Genomic DNA, 12,625 nt, shown 5'->3' on the forward strand with positions numbered 1-12,625 from the left:
ATGCTTTTACTTGGTGTTAAAGACACTTGTCTCTCCTTAAGCCTCTTGTCTGAGATACGTGTCTTGACCCGGATAAGAGCTCAGGCCCAGGTAGGCAGCCAGCCAGCCAGTGAGCAGTCTATCAAATGGAGCGGCGCGTGGGCTCACTCACCTACGGATTCACCATTCAATTAACGGGGGGGGGGGCTCTTTATTCCTGGAGAGCAAAATCCCGTCTGGCGTTGCTCCATCAGACCATTTAACAAAATAAGAGCACTTGTGATCCTATTTTCTATTGTCATTGTATTAACGCCACCAAGCTTCTTCATGAAGTCTTTGGAATCCTATCTTTACATTTTTTAAAACCAAAGTCCATGCTTTTGTAATTGTTTTTCTAAATGTGCCTGTCCATCCCTCTTTCTGTTAGGACCACAAATATTTGTACGTATAAATAAACATTGAAGACTTTCTGTCATCCAGATGAGGGCAGGAAGGGCTCCCACTGCAGCGCTATCTGCTGGGGGGCATCGCTGATGAAAGCTACATTCAATTGTTATTATCAAAGGCAGCAAATGTAGCCTGCCGGGCCGGGCCGGGCAGAGCCCAGCAGCCAGGCCAGCACCGCTGCATGTGCAGAGCGGGGAGGTCGCGCAGACTTGTAAAGCACCGTGAACCCCCGCCGCCCTCTTTTTTAATTTTTTTTTTTTATTAACATGTCAATTGAAGCATTTTCATCTTGCTTCAAACACACAAGCGTGCACGTGCTGCAAATGCAGGCTACAAACACTAAGATGACTTTGTGTTTTCTTCTGAAGCATTTCACGCAAATAGCTCCGTAGAAAAACTTCACCAAAGTGTTTCTTTGCTTGATGACTGCTCAATGAAGTGAATTTGGAGTCCATCCATAGTTTGGGAATGCGCTGGAAGGCAAACGGGCAGAGGGAGGGAGCAATTGTAACGGCGTGAGCCGGATTTGCACGCACAACCTCCAAAGTGTGAGGCAAGTAACATTTGTCAAGTTTCCCACCGCTGTGAGCAGAAGGAACGGCATTGCCTCGTGCTGTTTCTCCCCAGCCGTCCGTTGGACGAAATCCATGAAACAACGGTACACGTGATTTGGATGTTTGCGCTGAGAAAAGAAAGACAAAATAACATTAAGCGGTAATGAAAAGCAAAAACCCCCTTGACGGAAGTAATAATGCATGAATGCTAATGACAAAATAATCAGTGAGTGTGTTCCCATTCCGCACATCACACCATCTGTCAAATGTTTTATTGCGCCCCCTTCGCTAAATCAACTGCTATGCTACCAAAGAAGCCCCCATGTTAATTATTAGCACGGATGTATGATTCATCACTGAGGTATGGAAGCTTTGAACCAAATGCTGCTTTTTAGTAATCATTTGGAATTGACACATCAAGGTGACTCGGGCATGTTGCGGTGGGTGCTTGAAGCCTGACCTGCGTGATCTGCTGGCTGGCTGGCCGAGATGTGAGCGCTGCCTCCCTGCATCTCCCCGGGGGGGCATTGTTTGGCATCCACTCGCAAACAGCCAAACGCAACATTTGACCTCGGTGGCTGCCTATTAACACAATTTATCAAGTTCAAAAAATACAAACAGCACCAAAAGTTGGATTCCACTCTAATATGCTCTCCTCTGTCTATTCATGCAAAGACAAGCGACATTGAGTTTCTTGGCGTGAGGAAGGAAGGAAGGAAGGAAGGAAGGAAGGAAGGAAGGAAGGAAGGAAGGAAGGAAGGAAGGAAGGAAGGAAGGAAGGGAGGGAGGAAGCAAGGAAGCGAGAAAGCGAAAAAAGCGAGGAAGGAAGGAAGGAAGGAGGGAGGGAGGGAGGGAGGGAGGGAGGGAGGGAGGGAGGGAGGGAGGGACGGACGGAAGGAAGGAAGGAAGGAAGGAAGGAAGGAAGGAAGGAAGGAAGGAAGGAAGGAAGGAAGGAAGGAAGGGGCATCTCCTCCCAAATGTAAGTCAAGCCAAGTGTTTGTGCTGCGCTACGCTAGGCTGCGCTACGCTGCGGGATGATTAATGACGCTAGCCAGGCTCTACTCCCTCATCCGTTTGCCGCTCGAGATTGTGTTCACAGTTCAGAGGTCAGAGATGGCGCTTGCCGTCCAAGGCCATTTCAAAATCTCAGGCAACCTATGGCCCAGTTCCAGAGGCTCCAGAAATGCTTCCCTCCAATTGGGCCCCTTGATAACACCCGATGGTGGGCGGCTAATGCCGGGATATGCTTCAATATAAGTTTGACTTTGGCAAGCTGTGGATGAATCATTTCAGTCCTGAAATTGCTTTTGTAGGTAGCAGCAAGTAAAAATGACATGTAGAAATGGCAAAACAAAACATTGTGGCTGAGGGCCACAAAAGACGTTGTTTGTTCCTTGAATCACTTGTCTTCCCCCGCTAAACTTGGAGCACCTCATTGCTCCCCATGATCCATACGAGTGTCATAACGTGAAGACGTGAAAATGGAACAAGCTTGTTTTGTAGAAAACACAAAGCGAGAGAGATCTTCAATAGTGTCAGGACATGAGCCATGCAGTGAATTTCAATGTAGCCAATGTTGTCCGTTATGCTTTTGCGTGGCTGCTACGCTAGTGTCGTGGAATTCATCCATTGCTGCGCGTGCACCTAATATTGGTTTGGTATTGGTGGCAATTGGTGTGTATTTCGAATGTAATTAGCCACAATCAAGCTGACTGATTCTGATCCAAGCTCATTTCCTATCTGTCGATCATTTGAAATCCCGCCTTCAAAATCTAAATGCAAACTCCTCCCTTCCTCGGCAAGGCGAGGCGCTTGATAAGAAATACAATATCGCTCGCTTGCTTAGCGATCAATAAATTGGAGCGCGGATGGCCGTGCCCTCCCCCTCGTCGACGATTGACTCGGCCAATTTGAGTCCTTATCAGTTTCCCATTGTGGGGACACGACGGGGCTCTCAATTGCAGCCGCTGCTGCGCTGGCTGGCTGGCTCGAGCGATTTGCCGAATTCCAATTCAATTTTGCATTTTGCTGTGTGACACCTGTCAGTGATGCAGCCAGGGAGTCACTCTTCGCTTTGCTCATCTGCAAAATGTGTGTTAACCATAATTGAGGACAGACAGCAAGTAGTGTAGTTGTATTGATGTGTGTTGATGTGCTTTATTTGGAATCCTAACTCCAAGTAGGTGCCCGCCCAGAGGCCCAATTCCCGTCTTCTGGTAGCGGCCGCAGGCTAGAAAAGCGTGCAGCAACGTCTAACGTCGTAAGCGTCTTCCTTTGGAAAGCGCATCCATTGAATGAATCAATCTACTATCAAACACGTCCTAATCAAAGAAGGAAGGAGGGAAGGAAGCAAGGAAGGCCTGCTAAAGCACATTCAAAGAAACTGACATGCCGTAAGAGGAAGTGCAATTCATCTTTCATTCTGCTCATACATTGATCAAAACAATCCCGGGTGAAAGGAGTACTTCCTTTAGTCAAGTGTCTCACCCTTCATTTCTCCTGTCACTTTGATGGATTTGCTCCCTTTTCTTCTTCTTCATGCAGCTGAGCTCAGCTGAGCTCAGCTCAGCCCAGCTCAGCTCAGCTCAGCTCAGGGGGACGTGTGGGACCTTCCGGTCGCCATTGAAAACATGAGCTACTCTGCCGTTGGAAAGTGCTTTCTATGCAGCAAGATTGGAGAAGAGGAAAGGCGCGACGTATCAGATGATATGCCTTTATCACGCCTTTCCGCTTGGGTTTCCTGCGCTTCTGCCGTGCTGAAAGTTAGCGGGATCCACACTTGACTCGGAGTAAATATGAAGTGTTTTGTCGTTCCAATGTTTCCATGTCCATTTCCGCTCAAAAGATCAACTAATGTTCCGACCGACTCTTTTCTAGAGTTCAAACGAATCAACCAAAATTGTATTCAATTGATGGCCGTGGCATCCGTGTGATTTCCAAATTAGAATGGCAGCTGAGCAGTAGTGGCAAATCCTAGAATGCAATTCTTTTTCGAATCCATCTCAAATAGGTTTTAGTAGCAAGACAATTAGCCCATGCCTGCGTGGCTGCCTGCCTGCGTGGCTGCCTGCCTACATGGCTGCCTGCCTGCATGGCTGCGTGGTGTGTGCGCGCACAACATTTGGGCTTGCTTTTCTTACAAGTAGCATATTGATGTATATGGCTGTTTTTTTTTGGGGGGGGGGGGGGCCTTCCAAAAGAGTCGAGCTCCTCAGCCGCCCGCCCGCTTCCTCCCTGGCATCAGTGAGCACGTCAGTCGCGATGGATCAGTGTTATATAGCATCAAGCCGAGAGAGAGAACAATAAAGACTTGTAAGTGGACATTATTCTTCCAAAAGCACCATCATTCAGCCAGATAAAAGACAAGGTCTCGACACGAGCAAAGTCGACCTGTATAGCTTTTGTTTGGATAGCGGCGCTCTTTTCTCTGGAGCCTGACAAATTGGAGCGCTCGCTCACTCTTGTAAATGACCTTTACAACAAAGGGCAGACAATGAGACGGCAGATACTGTAGCTTTACATTCTAAATAATCACCTGCCTGCGTGGCTGGCTGGCTGGCTGGCTGCCTGGCTGCCTGGCTGGCTGCGTGGCTGCATGGCTGCATGGCTGCATGGCTGCATGGCTGGCTGGCTGGCTGCCTGCCTACCTGCCTACCTGGCTGGCTGGCTGGCTGGGCTCGGATCTCACTTTGCATTTCCACGGAGCCTGCATACACGCACAAAACGTGACAAAAAATGACAATTGAAGATGTAAACTGTCTATGATAGCAATGTATTGACTCGATGGAGTCTGGAATGTCACGTTCATCTGTGGTTAATACCATTTCAGTCTATGATTTGCAATCTTGTATTTGTGGGCTGGGCATAAATTTGAAAGCGCCGTTCTTTATCATTCAGATTGCGGATGGTCGGTAACCCGTGTGTAACAATGCGTGTCCACCCCCCACCTCTTGAAAGGATGGCTGTCTGGCTGGCCGGCTGACGGGGCCCCCCGATCAAATGTTGACAACGTGGCACGGTCGGAGGCGCTGAAGTGATCTGATAGGAAACGAAAGGGCCAATTAGGCCTCGGCTAACGGAAAAGGGCTCGCGTTTATCGGCCGCTCCGCTCCGCTCCGCTCTGCTCTGCTCTGCTTTGATGAGGCGGCGAGAGAAAGACGGACGAGCTATCAGCTATGAGTGTCAAGCGGGCGGGCGGTCAGTCACTTAACAGCTTTGGCCCCGGGGCGGGCTTCAGACTGGCAGCACAAGCCTTTGATTTTCCCATTAGGTGGGAGCACAGGATCCTAAAGCTAGCTGACTTGAGATGAGCGCTGTGTGTTCGTTCAGCCTTATCCCACACATGACTCAAGGGCTCCAGATAAGCGCTAATCTGCTGCTAGCTGCTGTCCGTTTACAAGCAAGCGTATCCACAATCTACATTAGCGTCAGGTGCCGGGGAGGCCTGGGGGGGGGGGGGGGGGGGGGGGCTTGCCAGCGGGGGCCAGTTTCCCACTATCCCTCATCCTGACAGAAGCTCCTCTGAGATGAAGGTGACCAATTGATTGACTGGATTGGAACAAATCATGACTTCCGCAAAGTCGCCCGTGGCAGCTGGTGTCGATTGAATTTGTAAGCATACGGCTAACTAAAAGCCACCTGTTGAGGGAATATGATCATTTTAAACATGTCACTGTGTTCCATTGGAGGTAGAGAAAAAGGAAAATAGCATCGTCAATCACCATCGCTTGAACCCAAAGAAATGATCTGAAGTAATACAAACACAAAATAACCAAGACTTTGTTTCGTCTTCATTCATTGAATATTTAGCACATCAAGACGTAGTATATAATGAGTCGTTATTGGCTATTGTCTGGAGATGAGAGGAAAGAGAGAAATTGCCATTAAACGGCTTTCTATTTTCACACTGACTCATTTCATGCCATTTGTGCAAATAATCGTCCTCAATTTTGTACCCATCAAGGCAGAATAAGATGCAGAGGTGGCTGCTTAAAAGCATTTGAGTGCTGAAGGTAGAGTGGCAGGGAGCCAGCCAGCCAGCGAGGAAGCAAGGAAGCAAGGAAGGAGAAGCGGCTCCGTTGGCCCATTTTTTTCTCTTTGCAAAAATCTCATTAAGCGTGACAGTGCAGATTAGTTGAAAGAACGGGACCAAAGTGGGAGTGAATGGAGTCGCAAAGGGGCTGCGAGCGGGCTGTGGCGTTGTTTGCAATCATTTAGCTGCTCTTCAAACAGCTCAGGGGGAGCTTAGAGCAGATGATCACAATATCACGGGATATTCTCCCATTTGGACCATCTGCGGGTTACTTTTGCAGAGTTAGGCCTCCGCTACTCGCTCCGCTTGGAATTCCAGCTGTCGCAAACAATTCTTTTTCCAATAGATCCTCATATCGATTATCCCAGGGATCAATGGCCCGTCGTGGGGATTGGCTTCTTTCTTTATTTTTACTTGAGTATAATTTCAATATTGATTTTCGAGGGCGCTGTTCACCAGTGCCTCTCTTTCCCATTAATCACAGAAAGAAAGAAAGAAAGAAAGAAAGAAAGAAAGAAAGAAAGAAAGAAAGAAAGAAAGAAAGAAAGAAAGAAAGAAAGCAAGCCCCCCCCCCCTTCCCCAGCACCAGCATCCCCGGCACGCACAACTCTGCCTTGTACGGGGAAGGGGATAAAATGCCCATCTGGCATCCGGGCTCTGTTTAAGCAGGTGATCCGCTATGTGCAATGCCACCATGTGCTAATTGCTGCTAATGACTCGCCTGGCAGCCTTACAGCGTCAACATGACTTTGCGTGGACATTCCAGAAGAAGACAACCTTGTCAAATTCTTTAGCGAGCGGATATGTGTTTGGGCTGTCTCAAGAAAGAAAGAACAGCACGGCGCTTGCTTGAATTGCTTGCTTAATAGACGGCCAATTCTCAATTGAAAATAGATGTTAGAATTTGCAGGAGTTCACATCAAGAAGCAATTCCTGTTTCCCCACTTGATGTATTGGAACATAGCCTGCAGCATCCAATCATTTTCATCAGGTAAGCCTATTTTAGGCCAGAGATTGTGCAATGCTTGCCACAGAATCCTCCACGTTGGCTATGAAATGTGACACAATCCGTATCGGCCACTTTCTTTACTCCTCGTGTTGTCCATTTACATAGACTGTGATGTTTGCCGTGGGCCACGTATCTTCAGCTATCTATCTATCTATCTATCTGTATGTGCGAGCGAGCGGGGCTCTCTCTTCTATGGGTGGGAGCAGATGTAGCCTTCCCCCAGGTGAGTGCATTGCAGACGGCAAATCAAGAAAGGTAGCGAGCGAGCAGCTGGTCGTCAGCCCACAACTTGCTGTGGTGTGTGTGTGTGGACCGCAAAGTCCAGTGCAAGGAGCCCCCTCTTCCACAGCAGATCAGCGGGCCATGTTTTCATTTTGGCCCACGCATTCTGCCTCGTAAATTGCCCAAAAAGCTCATCAAGACTGATTGTGTGTCACAAATCAGCCAATCAGCGCCGTTCTTGTCTTTATCTTTGATCGGGCACTTTTCGTGGCTCACCCGAGGCGCGATATTAACCCCGCTCTCGTTTTCTCCGTCTCTCTCTCTCTGAATCAGATTGCAAGCGTGGGCTCGTCGAGTTCCGGGAGCCCCAAATGGACTCTCAAGCGCACGTGGACAGAAAGCGGCAAGGAGGCGTCCATAAGCAGGCTGCTGTTACAGACTCTGCACGGCAAAGAGAACGAGACGGCGCTGGACCTGCGTTACGACACCCCGGAGCCTTATTCGGAACAGGATCTGTGGGAGTGGCTGAGGAACTCCACGGAGCCGGCGCAGGACTCGCGGCGGCCCCGGGCCAAACGGCGGCCCATGGTCAAGACGGGCAAGTTTAAAAAAATGTTTGGCTGGGGGGACTTCCACTCCAATATCAAGACGGTCAAACTCAACCTGCTGATCACGGGCAAGATCGTGGATCACGGCAACGGCACCTTCAGCGTCTACTTCCGCCACAACTCCACGGGTCAGGGCAACGTATCGGTCAGTTTGGTGCCTCCGACCAAGATCGTGGAGTTGGACGTGGCGGCGGCGCAGCAGTCGGTCATAGACGCCAAGGACTCCAAGTCCTTCAACTGCCGCATCGAGTACGAGAAGGTGGAGAAGGGCGCCAAGAACACGCTGTGCAACTTTGACCCCTCCAAGACGTGCTATCAGGAGCAAACCCAGAGCCACGTCTCCTGGCTCTGCTCCAAACCTTTCAAAGTCATTTGCATCTTCATCGCCTTCTATAGCACCGACTACAAATTGGTCCAGAAAGTGTGTCCGGACTACAACTACCACAGTGACACTCCCTATTTTCCGTCCGGCTGACCGCGACGACAGCGAATTTGGGTTGAGCGAGACACCCGGGAATCAAACCCCTCGCCGTTGGGATATGGAGATATCAGGGCTGGATGGCTGGCTGGCTGGATGGATGGATGGATGGATGGATGGATGGATGGATGGATGGATGGATGGACGGATGGATTGGTGGATTGATTGATTGATTGTTTGATTGATTGATTGATTGATTGATTGATTGATTGATTGATTGATTGATTGATTGATTGATTGATTGATTGATTGATTGATTGATTGATTGATTGATTGATTGATTGATTGATTGATTGATTGATTGATTGACTGACTGACTACTGACTAACTACTGACCGACTGAGTGACTACTGACTGACTACTGACTGACTGACTGACTGACACAAAAGTAGGTATATGTGCATAATCCAATGAGGTCTAATATACAATACTGTAATGTTTTAGAGCATCGTTAGATGATATTTTTGCTTGAATTGATTTGCTACCTGGCAACTTTGCAATCAATATATCCTAGATTTCTGATTTCAATAAAGCAGGTATGAAGACAACACTTGTAAAAACAAAGAAAATGGAGGATTTTTGCAGTTGAATATGCTGCCGTGTGTTTAGTGTGTGAGGTGGCAGGCTGGGCGCTCTGAAATGGCTTGGAGCGTAAGCGCTCCCTCCGCTAGCCGCTGAGAACATTTCAATGCGGAACCCGAGCGCTCCTCGTTTGCTACTAGTTCAAGGAGATTCTCTCTCTCTCTCAGCTACTAAGTTAACACATGTTGTAGAAATGTCATGTATTGAATTCTCTATCTTTGGTTTGTATTGTAAATACGTTTGTTTTGCTCCTGCTGCTTCTTTCTGTATCCGCACCCTGTGAGCTGTTTGTGCTGCTACTTCTACTCCTTTCCTTTCTGGCTTAGTCCACTCCTATGACGCTTGTTTGTTTGTTTGTTTGTTTGTTCTGGGATGAAAGCAAAGAATGTCGCCGCGCTGACGGCAATCCTAAATACAGGCTGCCCGTGGCTGCCCGCACCCACCCTGTACACCACACCGATTGGTTAGGATTGTTGTCTTTCTTTGGAGATGTACATATTAATAAAAATAGAGTACATTTTATTGTCTGACTGAGTTGTGTTGGGAGCCCCGATTGGCCAGTGCGCGCAAACAGCCCAGCCCGCGTGACAAGAATCAGCTGACCAGCGGCTGACCAGCGGCTGACCAGCGGCTGACCAGCGGCTGACCAGCGGCTGACCAGCAGCTGACCAGCAGCTGACCAGCAGCTGACCAGCATGACTTGTCATAATCTGGCTGGCATCGCGGCAGCATGCCACATTTGCTTACTAACCAAGCATCCTACAAAGCCAGGCAAACTTGGCTTTTTTTGTTTGTTTGTTTGTTTGTTTGTTTGTTTGTTTGTTTTTTGCAATCCCACAGAGATGCCAATGTGATGGCGTCTGTTCGGGGACGTCACAGCGGCACCTGCTACGGAATCCTCCGACTCAGCAGCGGGTTTAAAACAGATTAGAGCCACTGGGGCCGCCGCCGCCTTTAGCTGGCTGCTAATTCAGGCGGATGGCGGGTTGCTTGGTGCTCCTCGCTGGTTAAAGGGCCGGCCGCCTCCAAACGTGTCCCGTCGACCTGGAACAAGTCATCTGTGTATTCGTCTGAACTCATCACCGTTCAAATGTACACGCCGATCCAAAAGCATTGGAAGGTGATGCCATTAATTCCATCATTCTTATCGTTATGAAAACAAGCGATCAACGCCATAGCTCTTGTTTTCAGGTATCGGAACGGTTATTCTCAAAACCACGGATCAACGTGACGTCTCTTGTTCAGGTATCGGGGTCGTTAAGTGCAGCTGTTGAAGGTGTCACCCAGGTGTGTCCCATTCGAATCCGGAACAGGCAACTTTGTTTTCTTCTCGAGAAAGCTTTTTTTGGGAGTACCCACACACACACCAAATAAAAGGTGCAAAATTGCTGATTGTTGGAAAACAAGCAAGCAAAGGGCTGGCTGAATTCCAAACCTTCTTGAAAGAGTCTCCTCGCGATCCCCATCGAACAAGCTCATCTGTAAAAATCCACTGAGGTAGGTCTTGGGCTTGCTTGCTTGCTCGGCTTCTTATTAATAGTCTCCCCATGTAGCGGCAGGTAGAAAACAAGCTCCAAAGTGGACAGCGACATTTTGTCTGGCAATTTCAAAACAGAAGCAGCGTAATGAACCGGTGGCAAAATGAGCCGGCTGGCCGGGCGGGGGACAAGCAGTGAGAAAGTCAGTCCTTAGTGCTCCTGTGCATTCCAATTTTTTTCTTACCTCAATATTTGGAGTCACAAATTGTCCAGACTACGGTGCATATGTATGTATAAGCTCAGCTTTTCTAAAGCAACCTTTCCCCGCTATTTCCATATTGTGTTGCTTTTGAATGGACGAGAAGTTAAAAGCCCCGAGCTCCCAGTGAGAAGTTGGACACGGTCCCGTTTCTTCCACTCGATTGCCTGCCTGCCTGCCTGCCTGCCTGCCTGCCTGCCTGCCTGCCTGCCTGCCTGCCTGCCTGCCTGCCTGCCTGCCTGCCTGCCTGCCTGCCTGCCTGCCTGCCTGCCTGCCTGCCTGCCTGCCTGCCTGCCTGCCTGCCTGCCTGCCTGCCTGCCTGCCTGCCTGCCTGCCTGCCTGCCTGCCTGCCTGCCTGCCTGCCTGCCTGCCTGCCTGCCTGCCTGCCTGCCTGCCTGCCTGCCTGCGTTTGTGCCGAGAATTCAAAAGGACACTTTCAGAAAAGCCCGACTGACCCGTGACGGAAATGCTTCATACTTTTGAGAATTGTCTTTGTTTCTGCTTTTTTTTGTTTTTTTAACCACATGAAGGAAAACGATGCATGCAGCGCTATTTTACTGATAATAAATAAGCATTGAATGAGCAGTTCTATGTGACTAACAGATGAGGTTCCATCCAAATGAATGGACGACGTAGCATTTATTGAAGCGCGTGCCAGCAGCAGCTTCCCGAAAAAGAATAAATAACCGCATCCTGGTGACGGCCGCGCGGGCTGACTTTAAAACGAGCGAGGCCGTGGACCTTTGACATTTCCTGTCTGTGTATGTATATTCATCCCATGCATCCGTGGAAGCCTGCCTCCTGCATCTGCACTCCCATTTGTTGATGACGTGGAAAAAGCGCACTTGTGGATGCCCATTAGTTCCTGACAGTAAAATAGCCAAAAGAGCCTACCTTGGTTTGATAATGATCATGAAATGATTGGAGGTTTTTTTTTGTTTTAATCTGGCCACTATTTTGTCCAGTTCAAATGAGAGCCAATTATAAGGAGATTATACCAGCAGTGTTAATTCTTGATAAAAGAATTCATCCCGTGAATAAATGTGTGGGTTCATGCAAATGTAATGCCTTAACTTGCCCAGCCCAATTAAAAATACAATTACAAATAAAATTAGGAGTCATCATTATTATTATTAACAATCATTTTTCATCATATACTTTTATTTCTGAATTAGGTTTGACATTTTTTTTAAGAAGCCAAGTGTTTTAAACCTAATGACTTGCAAGGAAAAAGACTGTGGCATCAAAACAATGCGTTCGAGAGGCTCCTGAATGCATGTTTGCCAGTGCCAGCCCTGCCCTGGCCTGGCCTGGCCTGGCCTGGCCTGCCCAGCCCTGGCCTGCCCAGCCCTGCCCTGCCCTGCCCTGCCCTGCCCAGCCCTGCCCTGCCCTGCCCAGCCCTGCCCAGTCTCACCTAATCCACGCTTTGTCCCAGACCGGAATTTCAGCTTTAATCAAAATCCAAATTGGAAAAGACCCAGCCGGCGTGGCGTGCCTTTGGGATATTTTTCCATTAACCATTTTGACACATGACTGACTGTAGGGGATTATTGGTTTTTGAAGAACTATTAACAGCTCGACATTAGCATTTTAATACAGTTCTCCTCGACATACTAATGCAATTTACTTCTCAGCTTTGTTGCCAACTCATTCCTGCAGCAATTCAAACCAACAGCAATAAGCCCTGAGCTTGAATTATTTTTAATTGTCATGGAATATGATTTATGAATCACTTTTAAATCGCAAGCCAATGCAACCGGACTCTGACTTACGTAGAGTAAGTCGTAGAGACCGCAGGTCGAGACCGAGGCTACGGAAAAAGTTGTTGTTGTTGTGTTTTTCCCGTGAACTTCTTTTTTGTTTCCAAAGCGCAGCAGACGAGTGAACAAATTCAACAAGCAAAAAGCTTGAATTAGGCATTCGAGAAAGATGAATGAAATAATAAGTCCAAATTGTGTGCGCCAACCTGTCTGGCCT

At 48.4% G+C, this 12,625-nt stretch overlaps 1 long non-coding RNA gene and 1 pseudogene across 1 annotated transcript; both read left to right on the forward strand.

Moving 5' to 3' along the window:
* Positions 1-7,450: 7,450 nt before the first annotated feature.
* Positions 7,451-9,418, forward strand: LOC147036956 (neurexophilin-1 pseudogene; annotated as a pseudogene).
* Positions 9,419-9,782: 364 nt separating this feature from the next.
* On the forward strand, positions 9,783-10,879 carry LOC147036957 (uncharacterized). Its single transcript, XR_015064824.1, has 3 exons — positions 9,783-10,031; positions 10,103-10,408; positions 10,755-10,879. It is a non-coding gene; the product is annotated as an uncharacterized LOC147036957 (long non-coding RNA).
* The last annotated feature ends 1,746 nt before the right edge of the window (positions 10,880-12,625 follow it).

Source organism: Syngnathus leptorhynchus, unplaced genomic scaffold (assembly GCF_054491065.1).
Source record: "Syngnathus leptorhynchus isolate UIUO unplaced genomic scaffold, UIUO_Slep HiC_scaffold_356, whole genome shotgun sequence".
In the NCBI taxonomy this organism is placed as follows: Eukaryota; Metazoa; Chordata; class Actinopteri; order Syngnathiformes; family Syngnathidae; genus Syngnathus; species Syngnathus leptorhynchus.